This window comes from Manis pentadactyla, chromosome 2 (genome assembly GCF_030020395.1).
Source record: "Manis pentadactyla isolate mManPen7 chromosome 2, mManPen7.hap1, whole genome shotgun sequence".
NCBI classification, from domain to species: Eukaryota; Metazoa; Chordata; class Mammalia; order Pholidota; family Manidae; genus Manis; species Manis pentadactyla.
Genome location: NC_080020.1, coordinates 11,541,488 through 11,567,363, shown reverse-complemented (window position 1 = coordinate 11,567,363; position 25,876 = coordinate 11,541,488). Strand labels below are relative to the sequence as shown.

General features: G+C 39.5%; 1 protein-coding gene across 3 annotated transcripts in view; it reads left to right on the top strand.

Moving 5' to 3' along the window:
* WASF3 (WASP family member 3) overlaps positions 1 to 25,876 on the top strand; it is a 131,009-nt gene that overhangs the window by 24,431 nt on the left and 80,702 nt on the right. Inside the window, exon 2 of one of the 3 annotated variants that reach the window (XM_057490128.1) lies at positions 16,955 to 17,073. The exons of the other annotated variants lie outside the window; for them this stretch is intronic. The gene's annotated coding sequence lies outside the window, so the exon portion shown is untranslated. The remainder of the gene's footprint in view (positions 1 to 16,954; positions 17,074 to 25,876) is intronic. 3 annotated transcript variants of the gene reach the window in all.

The window sequence follows — 25,876 nt, the reverse complement described above, 5'->3', positions numbered from 1 at the left end:
GAGTTCACAACCTGCTTGGCTGAGTGCACCAGGACAGTTTTGTCCACCTGACCTTTCTCCTGAGCAGCAAACTCTGTGCAGTCCTTGCCTCTTTAGCAGCCCTCTTGCTGTTGGAAAGTCAGAGTGCCTGCCTTTCTTTTATCCCAGAGCGCTAGTTGTGGTACCTGTTCTCCACCAGCAATTGGAATTTCAGTCTCTCCAAGTTTTCTGCCTGGCTTAGCTTTCCGACCCCCTAATATCCAGAGCACCATGTAATGTAGGTTCATGCTTCCAGAGCAGATCTCCAGGGCTGGGTGTTCAGCAGTCTTAGGCTTCCACCCCCTCCCTGCTCCTTTTCTCTTTCTCCTGCCAGTGAGCTGGGGTGGGGGAAGGGCTTGGGTCCCGCCAGATTGCAGCTTTGGTACTTTACCCTTTTCCGTGAGGTCTGCTCTTTTCTCCAAATGTAGGCAGTCTGTTGGAGCCTTCTTTCCTATTGCTCTTTCAAGATTAGTTGTATTTGCTATATTTTCATATTATATGTGATTTTGGAAAGAGGTTTCTGTCTCACCTCTCATGCCGCCATCTTTAAGCCAATCTCTGGCTTTTTGTTTTTAATTACCATATACTAGAGATTCTTTCATTGACAAGTCATTTGCTATAAACTGGGCTTTGGTACCAGAAGGTGATAAGGAGCAGAGCCATTTGGAGTACTGAAGAAAGAGGAAATATGTTAGTGGTGATTGTTCAGCCTTTGCTTTGAGATAGGGTGTTGTCAGGTATGGATTAAATGTTTGCTGAAGTGGGCCTTAGAATCAGGAGTAAAGGCATTTTTTTTTTGAGTAGTTGGTGGATTTGTGGCTTATAGACACTGAATTCTGGAGTTCCTCAGATTTGCCTTTACACGTTCTTGAATCAAATCTGGTCCACCTGAAGCAGATGTTTAGGATTTAAGGAATGACTTTTGCAGATATCTCATTTCTAGCTCATTTAAGGCTGCTAGTTGTCTTTCTTTTTTTCTTTTCACCTACTTCCTATAAATGCTATCATGCTTTTTGAAACACAGTGGATATACCTAGATACAGTCATAAGTGGATGGTTCCTTATTAGACCTTCCCCTGTAGGTTTCAGGCTCAGGGCTAGATGATTGATTGCCTCTAAGACTCAGACAGAATTGCCACCCAGTCAAGAGGCCAGGCTGTTTGGAGGCCAAACTGATTTGGGCTCATATCTTGGCTTTGTCATTTATTAGCAGTGTGGTTTGTGGATATTCTTAACTTCTGTAAGCCTTGATTTTCTCATCTGAAAAAACAATGCCCACCCCAAAGAGTTGTTATAAGGAGTAAAGGGGAGCATCCAAATAGTAAAAGGCTGAGTACCTCACAGCAAAGAGAATATTAGTGAATAATAATTTCTTGCTACAGTGATAGCAAGAAAATGCCTAAGAAACCTTGAGATTTGTGTGTGCATTTTGGGACCACACCTTCTTTGGAAGAGGTAAAAACAGGCTAGATGTCCTTTTTCACTATTTCCATATCTTCTAGTAGGGTAGATATAATTGAGAATATACTTAATCAACAAGAATGATAATGACAGCGCCTCTATGGATGTTTAAAATGGGACAGGAAGAAATTAATGCTAATTTAGTAATTTGAAGCCTGGGTCTTAGCATGGATAACATGTATCAGTTTTCAGAAGTGGGGTGTTGGTATAATGATTTACAGTGTCTTAATTACATGATTGAATTTGATGTTTATAACAACCCTGCAAGGTAGCTTATTATTCAGCTGCAACTGGTTTGCAGCGGGGCAAGTTCCAGAGGAAGTGGGGAGCAAGCAGGATCAGAAAAAGAAAGAAATATTTTCTGTAAATGGGTGAGACACAGAAAGGTTCACGTGGTCATATGCAGCAAGTGAATGTATGAAGCTGGTATGAGAATTCCTGATGGTAGTGTGGGGCTCTTTCTCCTATAGCATGTATTGTCATTCTATCCTGCCCATATGGGGGTCCTTAAGGTGCAGAGAACTACCAATCAGAAGTACTGGTGAGGTGAAGTTAGACCTCAGAGATCCTTAAATCCAAGCAGGAATCCTTTTCTGCTAGGTCATGTTTTCACTGAAAATTCCTTATTCTATTGAAAAGTACTTTTAAAATTATGCATTTGATTATGTTCCTTGTTTTCGTTGTTTCTTTGAACGGTTTTTCAGAAAAGTGGCCCCCCAAAACCATGGGGTTTGGATTATCCTCTCAATGAATTGCCTTTCTATATTACATTTATATAATGTCCCTTTTCCCACTACAGCTTTGACAGTCCTTTGAAGCCACTCTAGCTTCATTGTAATTTGCTTTTGTGATTGAGAGGCTGCGTAAAGACCATCCCAGTCTCCTTAAACAGCCACTGCAGAGAGTAAAGAGTTGGGCATGGTTGCCACCTAAGTCACCTGGAAAGATTTGGAGTGCAGAAGCCAGAAGGCTCACCAGATAAGTGATCCACTCAGAAAAGGTTCTGAAAAGTCAATTCAGTGAAGTACACTTTGGGCTCAGTGCATTGAATCTGTGGCCTCCTGTAAGATACTGCATTGTTATGTAATGTTCATTTAAAACCCCTAACTTTTAAGTGGTGCCCCTGGTGCTCTTGTACCACCCCTCACCCGCCAAAGCAGACAAGTACTTGGTTTTACAGGATTATGGAGAGACCGCAAACATTATAACAAAGACTCTTCCTTCTGGTTGCCTCTTTTCTCTCTGCTCATATGTTAGTTACTTGGTTGCAAGGGACCATAAATTGGCAGAATGGCACAGCCTTTTCCTATTGCTTTTTCTTGAGGGTGCATGGTTTCCTGCCAGAATGCAACTGAGACATCTCAGGGTTTTAAAGATCTTTACTATGAAAATCCCTGACTGTGGCAAATGAGACTGTTTTATTAATTCCTGGGAAATACTTGCTAAGAATACTTCTCTAGACTGCTAATTTAGAGTAAAGGTGTGACTTTAATTTCCAGTACTATGCAGTGAACTTAATTTTAATGAAACAGTAGTCATAAAATCTGCAATTAAGGCTATATAGCCACTGTTAACCTAATCTGTATTTGATAAATTCACTACAGTATATTGAGAGTTCTGGTCAACCAGTGGAATTAATTGTTACAGAAATGTGTAAAGGACAGTGTTGGAATTGACTTATAATTTCATTCATTTCTTCATAATTACCAGGTAAAAGGATGATTTGTCATGAGTTCTCAGTCATTTCCTTAAATTAAAATAAGGAACTTGTAAAATATCCTTCAGTTTTATGTTATCTGGCGAACATTCACGGGCAGCAAAGAAACACTGTGTGATACTTGTTCAGGGATTTTAATTGATAAGAGTGTTGAAGATACATAGAGGATAAGAGGTTTTGGAATCTTTTGCAAAGTCAGTATTGCCCTGTAAACTGACCTTACAGAAAGTCATCACTGTTTCAAAGTCTTTGTAAATGAAAAAAGTGGTTACTCTTTTGATAGTTTTGATCGCTTCTGCTTAAATGGTCATGGGAGTGGAGAATACTAGTGTTTCATCCTCTGGGAAAAGATAGTAGTGGGATGGCTGATTGCCTCCTGAATCAGCGTGTCCATCCTTAAACACGTAGTATAATTCTCCCAAGTGATATTGTGGAAAGCTAAAAAGGAAGACCAAAAAAAAAAAAGTCCTGAAGTAAGCCAGTCTGTAATTCAGATAAATAATATTTATGTATCAAAAGAAAGAATTAATTGATAAGAACTTGGAGAAATATCAGATATAGATAAAGGGGAAAAAAGTCCATATAAATAAAAATTCTATGGTTTCAGGATCAAGGTGACACTGAACGAATGACCTGAATTTAGACAGTAACTTTTTCCATTACCTGCAGAGGTAGAACCTCCCTCAGCCACTGTGCTAAGACAAGAGTCCTTCAGGTTTGGGCTGAGTCACTTGGGTATACCCACAAAGTAGTTTTATAAAAATCACATGGTTAGCTATGCTTTGCTTGTAGTAGTAAACTAGACAATGGTAATGTTGCTATATTTGGTTAGTCCTGTGGAGATTTGAAGATTGAAGCATAACATATGTTACTGCTGTTGACAAGTAGGTACTCTTTCCTCTGTTGTGTTTGGCTGAAAGTTAGGTTCTGGAAGGCAGGGGACCGGTTCTTCTTCATCTTAAGAGTTTGTTTAATACCTTACATACAGAGGGTGCTCAGTAATTTCTGTTGATGTTAGAAAGTTGGTAAGCATTCACTGTTGAACCTGCATGTTCACAGACCATATATCCCAGAACAAACTTATTCTGAAAAAGTGATTGGTTTCTCCCTGCTTTACTTTGTGTATATTTTGCTAAAATTAAACTGTGGCCCCAAAATGCATAGTGAAAGATATTGTCTTATTGTGTATGGTTGATGGTTTCTAATATGAGTGGAGGTAAGAGCTGCTGTTGGTGCTATAGAATCTCACTTCACAGGCCTAGGCAAGGAGACATTAGAGGTTGTTACCGTGGATTCTGTTAGATTTGATATTCTTACTGTTCTAAAATTTCCTTCCTAGCAATTTGGGATTCTGTGGAATACAGAAAGAGTGCCATTCTTGAATGCATAGAACCTGGGTTTGTGTCCTGGGTGGAGTTACAATTCTCTAAAGAGACTTCATTTAATGTATGATTTTGATTTTGTTTATAGAATTTTCTGTAGTGAAGAAATATTTGATTTTTTTCAAGCTGTTTATTGCTTGGCTTCTATTGTTTTACAATCATGCTTTGAAAGACCTCCTGTGTTACAGGATTATTTTTTAAAAACAGTGTTTACAGGGAAGGCAGTACAACAAGGAGAAGACAAGAAGTGACTATAGCATCTTATTACGCTGATGGACAGTGACTGCAATGGGGGGCGGGGGAGGCGATGAAGACTTGGTAATATGGGTGGATGCTGAAACCACAATGTTCATGTGAAACCCTCATAAGATTGTATATCAATGATTAATAAATTCAATAAAAAATTGTGTTTCTTCTACTTCTTTAGTGGCTTCATTTTGTACATTTTTGCTCCATTTTGGAACTTCATTTGGTATAAGGGGTGAGGTAAGGACTCAATTTGATTTTTTTCCCCCAGTGGGTACTTACTTGTTGTTACAACAGCACTTAATGAATAATCCTTACTCCAGTGATTTGAATGCCACATCCATTTTATACTGACTTTCTAGATACATATTAGTTTCTGTGTTTTCTAATTTGTTCACTAAAGTTTATTTGCTCACAAGTCAGCGCCACTCTAATTATTATTTCAGTATCTGATAGGGGTGCTCTCTACTCTTCAGTTTTTTCAGAGTTGTGTTGTCTTTGTTTTTCCAGAAGAACTTTAAAATCAGTTTCTAAGAGAATTGCTGGAGGTACTAAGGAAGAAAATACCTTCCTCTGTGATTAATGACACCCTGGATTCCTAGAACCCATCTATAAATCTGGAGACTTGGTTTTAGACTCAGTTTGGACATTAACTGGCTCTGTAATAAAAGGCTAGATTGATGTTTTACTATTTTACAGATGTTTGCAGGTATTTTTAAAGAACTACTGTGCACTTGGGGTTTTCTCTTTACTTTCTCAGTCACTAGACACATGCTTGTCAGAATCCTCAAACTTTTTTTTAGCATTACAGAGGGGACCTCATACTTGGAAAAGTTGGAAACAACTGAATTCGAGTTCTCCAAGCTCTTTTTTGTTAAAAAATTCAATTCTAAATAAATAAAAGGTGGAAAGGTGGTATATCATCAGTCCAATCGAGGATTGAATTTAAATCTTTGTAGCCACTGAATGGGCTACTTTACCCAGAGAAACAACAGAATAGTTCTTGGCAAGATCATTTGTCTGTTTCTTTCTTTGCCTCTGTAAGCAGTTGGTGTTTTGAAAGGAAGCATATTGTCTAGATTTTCAAAGTTCTCTAAAAACAGGATGGGGGAGTACATTATTTTTTGAAGCCTGTAAAATGATTGCATCTTCAGCAGAATTAAATGCTTTGAAAGCTTGAATTCTTTTTGTTGTCATAGTTAACTATTATGATTGAAATAAGTATCTGAGTGTTCATTGTTAGGTTTAGCAGGAACCTCTGGACAGAATGATTGGTTTATGGGAGAAGACAATAAAGAGTGTGATAATTCTCAAAAGTCAAACTTCACATTTTCAAGGGCAAATCAAATCTATAGTTTGTATAATTCTGTAACAGAATGGAAAATAACGGAACAAATGATAAGAGAAAATTGGCCTTCATTAGTCACCATTAAAGTGAGTTTTTAAAATGAAGAGATAGCAATTTCTTTTTCTTTGCGCCTTTTGAAAACTACTTTCATGATCCATTGATTTAAAATTGCTACAGTTCTTTAAAGAAAACAAAGCACCCTAAGAACTGCACCAGATATCCCATAATCCTATCAAGAATAGTATTCTGAAGTAGAGGTGAGGTTTGAGATTTGTCGAGCCTAGTTATACCAAATTCAGTCTATTTAAGAAATGTAAGTGTTGTCCTTAAGCAGGAGTAAATATGATAATCAGGTAAAATGATACAAATTACCATTATTGAAATTAGAAAGATTAGAGAAGGGAGTTTAGGGAAAACAAGAATATAAGTATAAAATAAAAGCAGAATCAGTCCCAGTTCCAAACTCCTAGGAAGGAAGCTGACTGGCCCATCTCAGGTAATGTCTGTCTTGGCTTAGTCAGTCGTGGCCAGAAGATATGAGATGAGGGTCACAGAGTCTAGGGCTTAAAAGGGTCATTAATCCCTCAAGTTTCTACTAAAGGCAAACAGTACCTGAAAATTAACCTCTTTTTCAGTTGTCATCACAGATTACCTTTTGAGAAATACATATTTTTTCCCTTAGAGTCTAGCTTGATCTTGTGGACCCCCACAAGTTTAAAGATGCCTGCATATGCCCCATCCTGGGCAGCTCTGAGATTTTTCATATGTTTTAATCTTTGCTAATCTAATAAGTGAAAATGGTGTAACACATTGCGACTTTGATTTGCATTTCTTCAATATTATGTGAGGTTGGATATTTTTTTTCCATTAGTCACTGAATGGGTTGTTACTAGTTGCCTTCTGTTTTTGTTCAACCAAATTGGTGAGCCACAGGGAGTCTTTGTTCTGTCAGAGTATTACTTTGGAAGAAGTCTGAACCTGTTCTATCAGGCATCAAATTTAGCACTAAAAATGGTTCATAACAGGACTGGTTTAGGCGAGATGGAATGGGCAAGTGACAGCAAAGCGTTAGAGGGAAGTGACCAGACAGCAGGTGTCAGGGTGGGAACCACTGTGATTCGAGACAGCAAATCATTACTGCAAATTGAGCTCAGCAGGGATCAAGGACTATATGGTTTATAAAGTTATCTACATGGCCAAATGGCAAAGTCCTATGAAGGTTTAGAGATTTTGGCCTGGTGTGGCATTGTTAAAAGATGAGTTTGTATGAGAGGCCTTGCTTTTTAACATTAGTTGAATATTAAGAGAAAATTGGTACCATGATAATATTTTTTAAATGGCTTTACATATATCTAGTATTTAAATCTCATTATTTTTCCAAAGTATGACATAGCTAGGCAGATTTATATGCGTATTTCTCTTGAAAGATGAAGTAAAAAACAATCCTGTTATCATAGGTTGGGGTGTAGTGTAAATCGTACCTCCGAGAGAATGTTAGATCTCATGCTTCGAATTGTCCTGAACTCAAGTGACTGTACTGTTTGCCTAGCTGTTTCTTTAGATTTTAATATTAGTGAGCTCTGTTTTGCTTCTTACACTGAATTAAAGCCAAGGTAGAACCTTCAAAGGCACTCTCAGATTTCTTTTGTGTTAGTTCCTTGACTGGGCACCCTCTATTCCTGGATTTCTGCCAGTGTAATGAAGGTTTTTCCGTAATAAGCTCAGTGTACAGGAGTGAATGGAAACATAAACATGCTTTTGTTCTCCTGTGTGTAACTCTTCCCTTCCATTTTGAAACCGATTCCTTTGGGCAATGAAACTGAAGACCCATATCTGAATAGCATTCAACAGTATTTCTCATTAATATGCTTTCTCAGTCCTCAGTCTGCAAGACATGGTCAGGATGTTCTTGGTTTGAAGCCTGGATGCTTTGATTTCCGTCCTGTTAATTTCTTATCTGTGACTCTGCTGAGAAGGTTTTTTCCCCCCTGCTATTTAATCACACTCAGGAAAAAAAGGTAAAACTTTTTATCTGTTTTTAATTGTTTCTGTATTAATGAGACTGCCATCTCTTACTCTTTGTAAAAAGATGTAATATGATATTCACTTTTGATAGAGTAATTTTTTTGAATTTTGACCTTTTTTATTTGAGAAAAAACTAAAGGCGTAAGATAGAAAATTGTTGGTTATTTTCTTTAAATGTCTTTTCTCCTACAGATGTCATCTTTAAGTGTAGGTCACAAACCAGAAATATCCTCTAAAAATTTCCATGGAAAGGACTATGAATGAGATTTAAGCACAAGGCAGCTGTACATGAGATCCCTAGATGAGATCACCAAGGAAAAGGTCTAAATAAATATATCTAAAATCTGATAATTCTCCAGTTTCTCTTATGTAAAAAGTAGTAATGAAATGCCACCCAAACTTCATTCTTTTAGCAACTAGTTACTGAATACCTACTATATGCCATGTACTATTCTGGGCACTTGGGAATCCATCAGTGCACAAAATATTAAAAAGTCCCCACCCTGCCTTCAGACAGCTGATATTTTAGTGGGAGAAGTAGGCAGTAAAGGAGGTAAATCTGTAAACTACACACACATAGCACATCAGAAGATTGACAGGTACTATGGAGAAGAAGAAATCAATGAAGAAAAATAAGGAGGTCCAGGAATGGCAGTTTTATTTGGGGTGGGGTCAGGGAAGACAGTATTCGAGCAGAGATTGAAGGACGTGTAATGGGCTGAGCTGTGGGGTGCCAGGTGGGGAGGACCATTCCGGGAGCGGTTGTAGCAAATGCACAGGTCTCACGATGGGGTGCCCACTGGTGTGTGGGACGAGCAGGGAGGCAGCCTGAAGGAGAACAAGAGAGACAGAGTGAGGATGGAGTGGTAAAGGGAGGGAGGTAGGGGAAGGGCACGAAGCTCTTTTAGGTCCTTGTGGGATTTGGCTTTTACCTGAGTGAGAGGAACAGCCAGTAGGGGTTTCGAATGGAGGAGAGATGTGATCTGACTTCCCCTGCAGAATTGCTGTGGCTTCTGCATGGGGAACAGGCTGTGGGAATAAAGGGAAGTAGAGGCAGGAGAGCAGGTGGGAGGCCCGGGGAGGCCTCAGGTAGGGGTTGCTGGGGCCTGAGTTAGGATGGAAGCAGCCAAGGTGGCAGGAGTGGTACAATTTTGAGATTCTTAGAAGGTGGACCACCAGTAGGATTGGCTGGTGGATCTGCCTGAGGTGTGTGAGGAGGGAAGTTAAGGATGCCCTGGAGTTCTTGCCTGAGCACCTGCAAATGCTGAGTCTCCATTAACTAAGTGGGGGGTGCAGTGCAGACTGCAGGTAGAAAGAAGTGTTCTCTCATTGCCGGGCACGTGACGATGGCATGTGCCATCTGTGTGAATGTGTGCCGTTGTTGTTGGGTGTACCATATCGAAGCTCGCGGGTGAGTGGTCTCCGCTGGACGTGTAACTTTGGGAGTTGTCAGGGAACATTTGGCATTAAAACCATGAGAGAGAGGAGCTCGTGAAGGGAGGGAGTGTGGATAGAGGAGGGAAGAGATCCAAGGACCCAGGTGGGTTGGGGAAGCTCAGGAATGGCGGGGCTTTGGTGGCCCTGGCTCTGGTTACTTTTGGAGGCATTCCTCTCCCTGGCTCACTGTGACATTTTAACGGTGTACTCAGCAGTGCCTTCCGAATGGACGCGTGACTGGAGAAAGTAGTAGGTAGTAGTTCACAAGGACCTAAGGGAGAGAGGAAGTTTTTCTCTTTAGCTTTTATCAGAGTGATTCTAGATTGTTCCGGCTTTACTTGATCTCTGTACTGGTAAGCTTTGCTGTATTACGGTTTTTATTTATGTATTATGATGTAAACAACCTCTGCAAAGGACTTTATTTATCCAATCTATAATAATACAATATGTCATTCCAATAGTTGAGTTTTTTAAAAGCAAGTAATTTAAATCACATTTACTTTCAGGAAATACTCTGGAATACTAGAAATATTTTTGCAGCTTTTGGGGAGTAAATCCCTGTAGTTTTCTTTATGGAATTATGTAGCGTTTTTTTCTTTACAATGTTTTCTCAATTTTTCTGTCTCCAATATGAAGACAGGCTTATCAATTGTCAGGTGAATGGTGACTGTTTTGAGGATAGGTGTCATTCAGCTGTGTGTGTGTTTTAGGTACAGACACATTATTTTCAGAGGGGGTTTCTGGAGTGTGTTGGACAAGTCTGGTCAGTATTTTCAGTGCTTATCTGTAGTTTAGTCTGCTCAGAGTGCTGAAGCCCTTGATGTCCAGCACTCGGGGACTGGCCCTTACATTTCTGTAAGACTTTCTAGGGTACGTTGTGATTTTTTTTATTAAGGTATCACTGATATACAATCTTATAAAGGTTTCACATGAGCAACATTGTGGTTACTGCACTCACCCATATTATCAAGTCCTGCCCCCTACCTCCCCACCCCATCGCAGTCAGTGTCCATCAGCATAGTAAGATGTATAGAACCACTGCTTGTCTTCTCTGTGCTATACTGCTTGAGGACGTTGTGATTTCAGGGAGTCCCTGCTGTATAATATGTGTTGAGTGAACGAAGGAGTGAATGTAGGGGAATGCGCGTGTGTGGGGAGGGGAGGAAGAGTTGTACTGTAATGAAAACAGAAATGTGAAAAAATGCAATCAGAGCTTCTGCATGGAAGGGTCACAAATCTTGTGACAATCTCCCTTTAGCCTTACCGAGGAGTTCATTTTGGCTCAAAGCAACTCAGCAGAAGCACGGCCTCCTGAAGAAGGTTGCTTTCCTGTACTTCCAAGCTTTTGGTTTGCCCGTGAGAAAGTCAGGAGACTGAAAGTTCTCCCTCCCGATCACACTGACCAGTAAGCCATGCAGGGCCCAACACTGCGTTTATGACCACACCTTCCTTTCCTAGGCCATCTTCAAAGCCACCTGAAATTTTCTTGGGTTTTAATTTTTATTTTACATTACTTTTTACTGTTAATCTTGAGGTTTAATTCATTTAAGCCCGTTTCAGATATTTTTTATATAATTGGTAATTCTTATTATATCAAATGTTTTGTTTGTCTCATTAGCATTTATTTCATATAAGATTCTCTTCCAGATTTATTTATTTACCCTTGCTGGGTCACTTCCCAGTGGGATCCAAGCTCCATTAAAACAAGGAAATTGTCTTACCTTTTGCAGTATTTTATCTCCTGTACCTTGGTACTAGTATGTAGTAGTATTCAGTAAATATTTTTGCATAAATAAATACTGTAGGTACAGTTTTGTATGCTTTTCCATTTAATGTCATAAGAATTTTGTCACATAATTAAAAAGTCTGCTAATCACCAATCATGTGGTTGCATAATAATTTATAGAACTAGCATAATTTGCTTTAAATTAATTGTTTTGTTTGGCTTTAGTTTCTTCTCTGTTGTATAAATAATACTGAAGGGAACATCTTCGTGTATAAATCTTTGCCTACATTTGTATATATTTCTTTAGGATATATTACTAAAAGAATTATTAGTTGAAGTAATTTACACAATTTAAGTCTCTGAACATATACTGACAAAAGTGAAACAATTTATACTCCTATTAGCATTTTAAAATATCATATTGGCAGTTCAAACAATTTATACTCCCATTGACCGCTTTCTACTAGAATGTGATCTCTAATGCTATTTTTTTCTCATTTTGTATTTGGTCCCTTTGGCAATCCCACCTATTTGTTCTGTTCCATTTTTTCCACTATAGTCAGTGCCGATGATTTGTGCTTCATACTCCAGGCTCTAATGTTCACCAGATAAGTGGAGGTTCCCCCTGTGCCCCAAGCTTACCATTCTCAAGAGTGTAATTATTATCTTTCCATCAATATCTGCTTCCTGTTGCTCTGTTCCCCTTTGAGATAAAAAGGTAAAAACCTTTTCAGCTTCCAGGTTGGGAACATGGAAGTGATTCTCAAGTCTTCTGTTTTCCTCTTTATCCTTGGCTGGTTTCTGTATGTCCTGTTAGTTCTGTGCTCTTTGCCTTGGTTAAAGCTTTTAACTGCCTCTTTTCTGGGTACTGTTGCTCCTACCTACCTTTCTATAGCACATTTCTCTAATATATCAGCCTCACCGCCAAAATTATCTCCCTAAAATGCCCGTTTTCTAGTGCTTTCCTAATTAAATTCCCTCAAGCTCTCCCAGTTGCTTACGTGAAGCTGGCACTCTAGCAGACTCTGTGCTCTGCCTGCCTTTCCCCTAGTTTGCACTTCATCATTTCCTAACGGTATTCCTCCCTCGAATTCTCCAGCTATCTTGAACCTCCTTATCGTCTCACATATGTGTCCTCTTTCAACCTCTGTAACTGTACTCTGGCTGGACTCTACCTAGAATACTGGCCCTCACTTGACTGTCCATTACTTGTTCATTTAACAATCGTCTGCAAATTCAGCTACAAGAATTTCTTTACCCAAAGGATCTCTGCCTTTTTGTACAACTACTGGCAGTGTTTAAGTACTTCTGTGACAGAATCTTAAATATCATCTGTTGGTAATATTTATTTATAGGTTTATATACTAGGCTGTATGATTATCAGATTCCATGGCACTTATTATAGAGACTATTGTAGAATAGTTAACAAATATTAGTTGAATTGATGAATATCTCAATAGAAACATACGCTTTTTAGTGTTTTTCCTTCCTTCCTGCTTCTGTCTGGTATTTTCTCCATTTAGTCTGAAGAACTTTAGCATCTCTTTTAGTATGGATTTACTCAACTTTGGTTTATTGGAAAATGTTTTTATTTTGCTTTCTTAAAAAAAATCAAACCTTTTATTTTTACATATACAGTCTTGCAAAAAATGGCAAAAAAGTCCCGTGTACCCTTTGCCCAGCTTCCCCAGTTGGGGACATTTTATTTTGCTGGGGTACAGTTGATGGTACCAGGAAATTGGTGGTAGTACATTAATATTAAGTAGGCTACAGACCTTATTCACTATACCTATATTTTAAATTACATTCATGTGTATAAAGTTCTACACAATTCATTACATGTGTACACACGCTAAAAAAAATCAAGATACAGTTACATCATTGTTCAGGGTCTCCCTTGTGCTGTTCCTTTGTAATCTCACCACTCTACCCCCTGGTCCTTGTTCCCTGTTCTCCATCTGTATAGTTGTATGATTTTGAGAGTATTATATACATGGAAACATACTGTATGTAACCTTTTGAGATGTATCTTTTTCATTAAGCACAGTGCCCTTCGGGTTGTTTAGGTTGTGTGTATCTATAGTTCATCCTTTTTTATTGCTGATTAATAAGACAGATATGGATATACCAGAGTTTGTTCAGCCATCTATCCAAACAACATTTGAGTTGTTTACAGTATTTTTGTAATATGAATGAAACTTTAAATTTCTCTGGGATAAATACCTGTGAGTATGATTACTGGGTTGAATCACAAGTGCATATTTACTTTTGTAACAATTTGCCAAACTTTTCCAGAGTAGCTATACCATTTTACATTCCCACCAGCAATGTATAAATGACTCAGTTTCTCTGTATCACCAGAATTTGGTATTATTACTGCTTTAAAAATTTTTTTTAACTGGTCTAATAAAGTGTATAGTGATATCTCATTGTGGTTTTCATTTGCATTTCCCTAATTGCTAATGATGTTGGCTATTAATGTTAATAAATGCTTGCCATCCATGTCTTCTTCTTCAGTGACATGTTTATTCTTGCCCATTTTATAATTAGATTGTTTACTTTTTTCTTGACTGCTGAGTTTTTAGAGTATTTTTATATATTCTAGATATGAAGCCTTTGTTGAATATTTGGTTTCAGATTTTTCTCACAGTCTGTAGCTTGCTTTTTATCATCTTAATAGTCTTCACAGCTCAAGAGTTTTAGATTTTAATGCTTTTGGTTTTGAAAGTATTTTTGGTGGATACAAATTTCTATGTGACAGCTTTTTGATTTTTCCTTTTTTTCAGCATTCTAAACGTCACTCCCCTGTATTTTGCCTCTCATTATTTGTGATAAAATGTAGCCTTCTTAAATGTTGTCCTTATTTCTGTTCCATAGAGCCAATGTGGCTTTTTTTCCTCCGGCTGCATTGGATATTTTCTCTTTATCTTTGGTTTTCAGCAGTTTGTCTGTGATGTGCCCAGATGTGGTTTTCTTTATATTTATCCTCCTTCGGGTTGAGTGAGCTTCTTGGACCTATGGGTTGATGTCCTTCATCATGGTTTGAAAAGTTCTCAGACAGTATTTCTTTAGTCCTATTTTCTCTCATTTGGGAGTCCAGTTATATGTGCATTTGAGCCATTTGATATTGTCATACAGATCTTGGGAAGTTTCATTGTTCTTGTTTGTTTCCTTTCAGATTTGCAGGACCTTCTACTTTGTCTACTTTGCTGTTAAGCTCATTGAAGTAGTTATTTCTGAAGTTGTAATTTATACTTCTAGCTTTTCTATTTAGCTATTTATTTCCTATTTTATTCTGCTGAAATTACTCCATGTTCTTATATGTGTCTTTCCCGCAAGATTCTTTAGTACATTTAACGTAGTAATGTTGGCTGGTTGCAACATTATGGTCATATATGGTCTATCTTTGTTGACTGTTTTCCTCTTGTTTATGAACCATGTTCTCTTGCCTCATAATTTTTTATTGTATGCTGGACATCGTGTGTAAAAAACAGTAAAGACTAGGGAATTTCTACCCCTAGAAAAGAGCTTATTCTTTCTTTTGTCACACTGCTGAGGTGGGGGATTGAGCTGCATCTGGCCTTTATAGTAGCAAGTGTTAGATTCAGTTCATCACTAGCTTTAATATTTTTTAGTATAGTCAGGATTTTGTTTTCAGTGGAGCTTCAGAATGAACGCCATCAGTACCTTTATGCTATAGAGCCAAGCTGCCCACTTCATGAGCAATGGGAGATCACTGTTTTATAGCTTGACTGCTAGGTTTTTAGAGATGTTGATGTGCTCTCTTAACTCTATAGTCCGTGGCTTCTACTCCTCAGGAGATCTCTCTTTGCCCTACTGTTCACTAGAGGAAAGTCTTTCAGCTTTCCTTCTTTCCTGCTGATATTAAATAGGCTGCTGTTCTGTATCCAGGGGAGTTCAGTGGTGCCTGAGATAGGGAGTCTCTCAACTCTCTTGTTCTGTGTCCTTGTCCACTGTATCTGATAAAGGCTGAAGGGAAAGAATTGGCAGGTGGATGCAGACTTGCTGTGTGTTTGAGGGCCCTTGAGATTATGGCCCATCATTTCAGCTCATGTGTAGACATTAAAAGTCTGTTAACAGCTCAGCTGGTATTTACTTATCCCTAAATATGGCAGGTTCTTCCTCCTGTCACCAGGAATGCCAGGAATGAAAGCAGCTCTGAATCACCTCTCCTAGAAAAGCTGTCAGTATCTGGTATTTATTTCATTTAGTGTTTTTTTGGGTCTAGGCATTTTTTTTCCCTAAAATCTTATGGTTTTATAGCTTTATTCAGGTTATACTCATTGCTAAGGAAGTTTGCTTTATTTACTTTTTTCTTAACCATAATGTTTACAATTTTATTAATGAGGCATTAATGGTATCGGTATTAATGTCTGATCTTTAGGTACCCTGTATCCTTGAGCAGTGGTTCCAAAACCTTTAGGTTATGAAACTCATCTTAAGAAAATAAACACAAACCCCTAATATATGTATATATTATAAATTATAGATATATAGTAGTTTTTGACACTTTTCTCCTACATTGTAATACATTAAACATTTTAAAGTAGATAAAATTTTAACTTTTATTTCATTTTCATCCAGTATCATTGTTGATGACAGTGGATTAAATCTATTTCAATTCAGTGTTTTGATTTTGAAAAATATTTCTTAAACTAATTTCTTGTGGATCTATTTAGATCATGATTGTTTTTGACTCAGCTGACAAGAGGTGATCATAGCTGGACAGTGTCAGCTTTGCCATTTTCTTGTTAGCTTAATTCTTGTGTTATCAGTATTGTCTTCAATCCTTCATTGTTGTTGTTTCAGGGATTTTTTTTACACCCCTCTTCTATTTGGTGAGAATTAGCTTTGTTAAAATGGTTTGTAATTCCCTGTGCCTGGTCCCTGTAGACACACATCCCGCAGACTGTCGTACCCTGCTGACAGCTCTTGGAGCTGGAGCACCGCTCTCCTCCTGGGCTAATTTTGTGCCTTGTGTGCTATGTGACTGCTGACACACGGCCCATAAAAAGACAGATATCTGACATATATTTAACATGAGTAAACCTTAATTTCTTTTTTCTCTTGCATTCAGTCATTGTGTATCTGCACCCCCCACCCCCGCCAAACATTGGTGCCCTGCAGTTCGTAGATCATTTCTCCAGAGAACCAGAGCCAGTTAGGCATTTCAGGAGCGACTCCTGCTTCCATGTTCTCTGAGATATCATCGCCTTTGTTCAGGCAGCTCTCTTATTGACGTTGTTAGTGTAGCTGTTTCCCTGGGCCCCTGCTAGTCACCATCCAGAGCCCAGCAGGATCCTTAGGAAGGGTGCTTTCTTGGTAAGTCCTGGGCCAAACCATCTCTGAGTAACATTATAGAATGGAAGTTATAGTCATCCCATGGGATTCGATCTGTTTAGATTAAACAGACAAAATATGTCCAGAGGCATCATTTACTGTAAATGGACTGGGGAGTTCAAACCTTGCCTTGGCCACTTAGAAGCTTGTGGTGCAGTAGCCTAGTCTCTGAAAAGTACTCATCTGTTAATTGGGGGTTTTACCCACCTTTGCCCTTCTCTTTGCGTCCCCAGGATTAGATGATATACTGATTGCAGAAGCATATACTAGGCTCCCCAGGGTTTGAATGGCTGACTAAGGATTCCTGTGGAGAGAGATTTTGAAGTTTACCTTTAATAGCATGTGCAGTAAGGTGAGCAGAATGGATACCTGATAGCTTTCCATTTCCTGAGTTTCGTTTACAGTGAGATTGTAATTTAACTCAAAGAAAGGAAGATGGGATAATGGTTAAAAGCATAGTTTTTGAAAGCAGATTTTCTAGGTTTGAATCATAGCTCCATTATGTACTCTGTGACCTTGGGTGGATCAGTTAACTTCTCTGTTCCCTAGTTTCCTCATCTGTAAAATGGTGATAATAATAGAACTTACCTCATAGGGGTGTTGTGAGGTTTAAGTGACAGACATAGCATGTAAAGCACTTACGCAGAGTGCCTGGCTCAACATTGCAGGCTCAGTAAATTAGTCACCGTGCTTATCTTCTTCCCTTTCTCAGTGTCCTTATATGAGGGCAGATGCAGTCCCAGGTAACATTTTACCACAGCAGAGAATTCATGATGCAAATCCCAGCCAAAAATATGTTCTAAATAAAGAACCTCACGATGTCCCCAGGAACTGGGATGCTCTTCGGTGGGTGGTTAGTAGTGGAGGCCAGATGTTTTCAGCTCCTCTTTTATGACTTTAATCTTGTGGTTGAGTCACCATAAAAGAGGAGCAGGAGCACCTGTTCTGGTCTCTTATACCTTCGAAGTGAATCCTAACGTTGATACCTCATCTTCACATCCTCTCCACACCTTCTCTCTCTGTCTACTCCTTCCCTTAGTTGTTGCAGGAATGTGGAGAGTCTTGTTGATTGCTTTCTTGGGGCAGGGGGAGAGACTATCAATATAGGGATATTTTGGGCTAAATATTATTAAATTTATACATTATTTAGTAGGGAGGGCCATGGTATATTGAAATCACTTGATTTTGTTAGTTATAATGTGATTTCAGTATTTTTTGGTGCAATAAATCATCCACTTGCTTTCAAATAGATTTTAAATATTGACCACTCTTCATATTAAGATTTAAGGGATCATTTATTTTAAGCATTGAGATTGATAAAAGTGGTACTTAATAATCTCCATGTATTTGTATGTAAGAGTTGATACATTTATACATCTTTAATATTTTATAGAGTATTTATTTCAGTAAATTTCCATGAAATTTCTTTATAGTTGTGAGGGGAGAAGGTAAAATTGGATATGAAACTTGCTGGAGTGGATTTTGATTTCAAGTCTCTTAACCATCCCTGTGTATAGGTTGTTGCCATTTTAATTTCCTCAGTTTGCTTTATATGTGGAGTCAGTCAGCCACTTAACGATGTCCTCTGTGCTAAAAGGTTTTGTAGAGCTGAGGTCTGCCTTTGAGAGAGTAGGCTTTTCTTGACTTTGAGAGAAGAATGTTGTCAACTGTTTGGAATTATGGTGGCTGATGTAACGAATGGAAGCAGAATCTGGACCTTGGTATGTTCATGCCTTCACAATTGACAGATTTGGCTGGCATTTAGTGCAGATTTCTGTCAACAGAAAACTGCAAAAGTAAGAGGTGCCTTCTTAGGGTAAATTCCTAGGAGTGGAATTCCTGAGTCAAATGGTATTTCTATTTTGAGTTTTTTGAGGAACTTCCATACTGCTTTCCACAATGGTTGAACTAGTTTACATTCCCACCAGCAGTGTAGGAGGGTTCCCGTTTCTCCTCATCCTCAGTGAAATAAGCCAGGCAGAGAAAGATAAGTACCAAATGACTTCACTCATCTGTGGAGTATAACAACAAAGCAAAAACTGAAGGAACAAAACAGCAGCAGACTCACAGAACCCAAGAATGGACTAACAGTTACCAAAGGGAAAGGGACTGGGGAGGATGGGTGGGAAGGGAGGGACAAGGGGGAAAACGGGGCATTACAATTAGCAGACATAATGTGTGTGTGTAGGGACACGGGCAGGGCTGTACAACACAGAGAAGACAAGTAGTGATTTTGTAGCATCTTACTACACTGATGGACAGTGACTGTAATGGGGTATGTGGTGGGGAATTGATGATGGGGGGAGTCTAGTAACCATAATGTTGCTCATGTAATTGTACATTAATGATACCAAAAAAAAAAAAAAAGTAAGAGGTGCCTTCATTAAGCAAAACATGAGGATTTCAGGTATCAGAATACCTACTGTTTGGAGTATCCACCTTTTGGTGCCCTTTGAGTGGGTAAATTGGCTGTCATGTTCACCTGTAGAAGTGGAGTGGGGTCAGGTACATCCATTGTGCATCTGCTTTGTCATTTGGAGACAGGTGGGCACTACTACCCTCAGCTGAGGAGAATGAGGAAATGGCATGTTCCCTGCCTGCACAAATGGCGTCAGCACTTCCCCTTTCCCACAGTGGCCTGAGTAACACTGCCCCAGCATAGGGGGCATGCTTCCTGCCTCCCTGTTTGATGACAGGTGACTGTTTAGCTTTTGATAATAGAGGGTTAGCAGCTACCATTTATTAAGGGGCTCTGCCTGCTTGCTGTATGTTCTTTGCCTATGATAGTTCATCCTCCCCTCATCTTTACACTTTAAGGGGAGGTACTGTAGGCCTTATTTTACAGATGGGGAGATTGAGGCCTGGACAGTAACAGCATTCCCAGAGTGCAAAGCTGGAGGTGGGTCCAGGCCTGGAGTCCATACCTCTGATGCCCACATATCTCTTCTTTCCCCTCTGCTGTGCAGCCTAAGGTCCTCAGAAAATGTTTCCTACAAGATCATGCTGGATACCACTAATTAAATGATTGTTACTTCATTAATAGGAGATGGAATTTCATGCTAGAAATGTTTTCAGTGGTACTAAGTTACTTTCTAGGTGACTGAAATTATACATTCATTGCTGGGTGGCAATGATTTTTGCCCTTGTTTTTTCTTCTCTGTGAGCTGAGGTACTCTAGTGTGGTGGTGAGCTGTTCAGAGCCCCTCATTACTTTAGGTAAGTGTATGTCAGGGTTGACTAGAGGCCCAGAAGACTTGAATGTAGACATGTCATAAAATGTTACTGTGGTGTTTATCAGTCTTGTTTGAACATACAGGGGCCCCTGTGGGTGGAAGTTTATGGAACCATTTGTTATAGTGGCTGCTACTGTACTTTATCCTCTGGGAGAAAAATGTAACAGGAGTCACATGTTGAATTACACATGAAAGCTTGATGTCAGCTTTAGTATTATATAGCTAGTTTTGAAATCTATTTTGATTCTGGAATATGCAAAAATTGTCATGGTAATGGAAAAAAACCCTGCAGTGCAGCATTTTACATCTGCTATTCCATCTGATAATGTGCAGATTTCCTAAGTGTTTTTGTGCATTTATGTAATAATTTTCTTTGTCCAAATTTAAGATTCAGCATATTTAATGAGACTAAATGGTAATCCTGATGTGACTGTGATCTACTTGGTATCCAACAGGATGTTGATTGCTGACTGTATGATATTTTAGCCTAGGTTATCATATTTAGTATGAGTTTAAAGAGGAAGCATATAGGGTCATGGGGGGCGGTGAGAGGAACTGCTCCTGGTACCTGTGCTACATTGTCTTTTTCTTGAAATAGCTGTGGAAACGATAACACCAGGTATAAGTGGAAAATACAAGAGAAGGCAGTATCTCTCTCTTGGCCAGTTGTAGAAGGCTTAACTGGTCTCTGTGTAGGGGATCAAGGCAGGTCAAAGCAAGGAATAAAAACACAGATAACCTGCAGATCAGGTTCACAGGTGCTTAGGAATCAACATGTGGTTAAAACCAGGGACAATTTACAGGTATGGGAGGACAGCAGAGACTCACACTAATTAGAGATGTAAAGCAGCTTTAACTATTGTTAAGAAAACCTCTTTTAGATTTATTTATGATAGGCCAGGAGCAACTTCCAGGATTTTCTAACCTAGGTGGGACCAAAGCTAAGAGTAATGCCGTAGCTGGGACGCTGACATTAGGGAAAGGCATTTGGCTACTTGTTAGGTAGCATCGCAAGCAGTGATTTAGTGTGTGCCTATTATGTACATGGTATTATTCTAGACATTAAGAAATGGAGGATTCAATTTTTACCCTCTAGGGGCTTCTCGTTGAGTTGAGAAGACAGAGCATACACAGCCAAAGAGAAGCCCCATGAGAAGTACATGTGCTGGGTGTCCGGTGGGTGCTACTCAGCATGAGTTCTGCTGGAGTTCACAGGAAGGGGTGCCCAGCTGGGCTCGGGTGGTCCAGAGAATGTTGTGAAGATGACAGAGTGAGTCCTAGGAGGAGCTGAGTTTGAAATGCAAGGTGGAACTTAGAGTGCGGAGGACGGGGGTGAGGGCCTCTCCCACTTGTACTCGCTGTTTCACTCTTTGACCTGTGTCCTAATTTATAAGATAGTTAAAATAATTCCTACCTTTCTTGTTTGTGTCAGAGTGGTTGTAGAGATTAATCATTATGAGATGGTTTATGTGAAAGCCCTTTGTAAATGGCACCATGGACTCAAACCTGAGTTGTTAAGAGTAATTTGCCATTTGCAGGGCAGAGCCTGTTGGATGCCAGCTTCATTTTAATTCATTCATCACGTGTAAATAAAATTGTTCTCTTGCAATCAAAGGTATCTAGTGAAGGTCATGATTAGATATAGAGGGAAAGAGACAAGAGCCTGTTTTTAAGTAAGGTTAGTATGTATCTGAGATTTCACTTCTGAGCTTACAAATGCATAGTTAATATTAAAAATTAATGTTTAATGTGTATCTGAAATGTTTTACATTTATTGGTTAATACAAAGGGGAAAAAATATATTTGAAGAGTAAGTTACTGAGGTGTGTGAAAAAAATAGGGGAGTCCATTTAGTAACAAAATTGCATGATGCTTCTCATTCTCCATTCTAAAACAGACTATTTTTAGCATCTCTTTGAATCAGTGATGAATTCCAATTACAGAATTCAGTAATTAAAGCAGAGAAAAATATAACATCATTTAGGCAAGAAAATCTTTTCGCTTTCTTGGATCTGTTTCAAGGTTTAAACTGTTGTCTCCAGGGGCCTCCCTGGGATCATCAGTTTGTCGTCTTTGTAGGGTCACAAGCCACAGGAAAAGTGCCAGAACATGGGCCAAGGACACAGTGTCCCACTTTCTAAGAAGGGAAGTTTTAGGAACGCTGGGATTCTGGGATTTCTCCTTGGGTAAGCTTGTTGTGCCTATGGTATCTGCAGAATTTTGGAACAGATTTTCCAAGACCCCTCAGCCTCATGCTGTTTTCCTGTCCTGGAGTCCTTCCTGTTGTTGGCTCGCCCCCCATCAGGACGTCCGTCCCTCTGTCCTCTGCCTCTGTCCTTTCTGCTTTTTCCTTCCCTCCATTCTCAGGCTGCCTCTAAGGGTTGCGAAAGAAAACCGTGTCACGATGCCAATTGGTACCATTCCACATTTGTATTTAATGATTGTGGTTTGTTCCATAATGTTGCTAAACAGCTTTTTAAAAACTTGCCCCTAGTCAGCTATCTTTCCTCAAGCTGGAAGCCTTATTTTATCTTGAGCAAGTTATTATTTTATCTTTTTATGCCTATTGCTCAAAAGCTCATTAACTGTTTGGTTGAATTACAACGAATGTTCTGTTGACCTAGATTCTGCTGCTCTTTGGGTGGCGCCCAGCACTTAAAGTGGGGACCACAGAGCTGGTGCTAGGTTGCTGGACACAAGGCAAGCCCATCTTCCCTAGGTGAAGTAGGTCAGGAATATGCACTGGGATAGGCACCTGAGAAGATTCACTTATTTGATAAATGTTTTTGAATGTTGCCTTCATGCCAAGCATTGAGCTAAACACAGGAATTTAAAACAAGAAAATGAAAATGATTTTCCATAGTGAAGAGTCAAAAGTGCCTTTATGATGAACATTAAAAACATTTAAAAAAAAGCTTAACAGTCACATATACACAGAAGCATCATACAATTTAGATAATCCATTTTTCCTTTGAAAACTGATTCTGTTTACTATGAATTTGTGAACATTTTTAACCTCTAAATTCTTTGATCTCTCAGCAGCTCAGCACTTTATGTGGTGGTAATGAATAACTAGGCAAATTTCAGAGAAGAACTGAATTTGAACTTATTTGATTATCTTGGTTTTTGTGTGCTCATTTATTTATTCACTACTTGTTTCGTTCTGGATCGTTCTGGATCAAACTTGGACAGGTTGCCGAGAGCTTCTTTCAGTGAGCAGCCTGGGGGATGTAAAGACGCCATGGCGGGTGGGAAGCGGGTTGTCATGGAGGTGGTGGAGCATGTGAGCAGTAGTATCAGCAGCTGAAGCTATTGTTCAAGTGCAAGGTCAGGCTTGTCCCATTGATAAGCGCCTTTTGTTCTCAGTCTTGTTTTTGCAGTTCAAGAAATTTCAGCTTAAATAACCTGCGTGGAGTCTTCAAGTGTGTAAGTGGAGAAGCTAGTTTGAGCTCAGTTCTGGCTCCAGAGCCACTGCACTGCAGCGTTCTGTATTGCCTGTGTGGTTTGTTGTGCAGAGGAGGCAGGGGACTTACCAGCTAGCTGAGCAAGGCTTTGCAATAGAAGTGACTGTTGAGTCTGCTTACTAGTAGGGCAGGGGTCTGGAGGCTAAGATAGTGGGAAGGGCAGGTACAGAGAGATGGACACATGGGGGGCCTCAAGGGGATTGCAGCCTGAGGACAAGTGACCAAGGCGCCCTGCAGAAAGGCAGCTGGCCCAGAACGGAAAGCCTGCAGATCCTGTTCCCAGAAACTGGACAGAGAGGAATCTTTCTCAGCAGGGGTGTGCCCGTGGTCAGGGACTGGAAGATGAACCCAACGGAGGGGCCAACTGGCTGCATTAAAAGGGAAGGCTTGCTACTTCCCTCAGGCCCCATGTGAAGTATGTTGTTCTGAGCACCGCATCCCCGCCCCGGGGAAAACTGGAGAGTGCCTGGGAAGGCTGGGGAACTGACATTGCACCCTACTTTCATATACTTGGTGGCTTTCAGAGTTGAAGGGTTTAGTAGTTTCTCTTTGGTTTCAGTTGGCAGAACAGAGTGCGTGGGTTTGGAATTGTAAAGATGTAGGCTTTAACTGAATATAAAGCCTTGTTTCAAATAGCATTTCTTAATGAGTAGGGTTACAAACTCCTGAGTCCCCTCTTCCTGAAGTGTTTGAGCAGAGCATGTAGGGAGGGATAGGGTGGAGGGGAGCCCCACACTAAATGGGGCCTGAATCCTGGCCCCTTCCAACTCCTGCCTGTGAGTTTCCTTCAGCTTCTCTGGAGACAGGCAGGCACACTTTTATTGGAAGCTCTGGGCCTGGGGACCTGTTGACCTCCACATGATAGCTAATATTTAGGTGGTGATGGAGCATTTAGCTCTATATTAATTCTGCATACTCTGCATCTCAAAGGACAGTAATCAGTCCCTTGGTATCACTTTGTCCCACATGCATACTTGAAGTCTCTTCTTATTGATTGCACCAGTGTGTCTTTCTCTATAGCACTTGGAGGGTATCTCTTGGCACTTAACACTTTTGAATTTGTAGTGTAGCGTCACCTTTGATCCTTGGCTCCATTTCCCACACCCTGTAGGAGATAGTAAATGTTTGAGTGGAGCGAAGAAGGCTGGTTGATGTGGCCCAGATCTGCATCTGGGCTATTTGATTTTCTGGTCAGGGACCATTAGTTCTGAGGTATGGCCAACCCTGGATCCCTGCAAAGTCACATTATTTCAGTAATTGATCGCTCTTTTCCTACATTTTGCTAGGTAATTGTAGTTCATTGAGTGAAGGTGAGGAAAATATTCTTTTATGATTCTTGAATTTAGGTCTACGATAAGTGCTTTCTAAATGAAAAAAAAATTGCTCAAAACTGGGAGAATTTTTCTTCATTTGGTCTTACTATTAAATGAAAGTGTACCTAGCTGAGTATGACACATGTTGTTCAGTGAATGTCAGTAAGGTAACATTTTTGTTTTACGTACAGCAGTATCCCTTCTGCTGGTTTTAATATATATATATATATATATATATATATACATATATATATATATTTCCCATCAGATAAAGTGTTCTGGGGGACCAAGACCTTGTCTTAATAACTTTGTTTTTGCACCACCTTCTACATAAGCTCTCACTTACACATTGAACTGAATTGTGGGGCCAGCTAAGCATGTACATACTGGCTCTGATTTAAAAGATGTAGGACTGTTCCAGCACTGGGAATCAGACCTCAGATAGAGAACCAAGGAGGGAGGCACAGAACCACCCAGAGAGGCCAAGGAGAGAAGCACAGGATTGCTGTTTTTTTTGTTCTGTTAGACATGGGCTTCTAGCTAAAAACATCCACGTTAGGCAATGAAAATGATGAGATGTTTCTCTGAAGCTAGTAGAGGCCACATGTTCTAAAATGTCTTAACAATTTCGTAGGTAGAGCTTTATATGTGAATAGTTAAGGACCTTGATGACGAGGTCTCATGGATAGAGAGGAACTTAGAATTTGAATCCGTCTGAGAAGTCTGCCCTGGAATTGAAATGTGTGAGTGTTGTATATATATGTTAGCTTCTCCCTTCTGGAAAACCAGAATTTGAAGCTTAAGAGAGATAGCAAGGACCGAAATAGTAAACAAATCCTAATACTATCAGATTAGGATAATATGGCAGATTAACAGTGAGTCATTAAGACACAACCTGTTCCCAGGCTATAGTGTTTTCATATCACAGAATTATTTCAGATTGACTTTGGATTGGTGGATGACTAAGATTGACACATTACTGCAAAAAACTTTATTATCATTGACCTTTTAAAATGCTCTATTGAACAAAATCAGGTATTTTGTGCGGTAAATTCAGTCATTTCTCTCACCAGGGTACCGAGGAATGTAAAGCAAATGTGAACTCAGCTGCTTAGGCAGTGAATGGTCTATAATATATTTGAGAT